Source organism: Naegleria gruberi (assembly GCF_000004985.1).
Source record: "Naegleria gruberi genomic scaffold NAEGRscaffold_62, whole genome shotgun sequence".
NCBI lineage: Eukaryota > Heterolobosea > Eutetramitea > Acrasida > Naegleriidae > Naegleria > Naegleria gruberi.
The window spans coordinates 285,532-286,411 of record NW_003163265.1 but is presented as its reverse complement, the minus strand read 5'-3'; positions in this window follow the sequence as shown (position 1 = coordinate 286,411).

Genomic DNA, 880 nt, shown 5'->3' with positions numbered 1-880 from the left:
TTACTTCCCAAGGGTTGTATTGCAGATCACTGCTGTGATGGCATTAACTGTTCAACAAGAGTTCAAGTAATGTACAACAACAACAAGTACATGATTACCAATACTGGAACCGAAGGCAATCACTTGAATCATTCAATAGCCAACCACTGCATTGTCAACGAAACCCTCAATGCCTCTGATGATTATTGATGATAAGAATTCATTCCTGCCATCAACAATACAATTAAATTTATAATTAAATTTCAAATTAAAAAAATTAACTCCATGACATTCACCAACAACACACACACATCCAACTCTTGGTTCAGTAGTTTTCCATTCTCACCACTTCACGAAGTGGTGGGACTAACCCTTGGTCAGGCTTCGTGTCCCAAGGGGGTAAACGAAGAAGAACTCGAGGGTTGGATGTTTGAACAACAAGAATACAACGGGAGTTGAGAGAAAGCCTACTGTAGGTGTGTGCCTTGTCCTTCACAGCCAAGTCTCAAAAAATGCCACGTGAAGCACAAGCCAGGGCCAAGAAGATTCCAAAAGACACCATATACTACCACCCGACTCAAAAAACAAACCTATACACCAGACAACACAACATTTTTAAAAAACTACGAAAGTTATTTGAGGATAATTCAAAAGTTAACACACAAAACCTAGAAAAGGCAAAGGTGTTGTACACCAATGGTGAATACAAAGAAGACCTATATGACAACAACGTGATCATTTGCAATGATGTTGGCGATGTTGATGTTGCTTTTTTTAAAAGCATTCTGCAGGAGGAGTTGGTTGTGGAGTTGGAGCAATTGTTTTTGCAAGCCTACAGGTTAAGGATGAAGGAGTCGGAAAAAACAAAAAGGACGATTTATACGGGATTATGGTCAAAGAT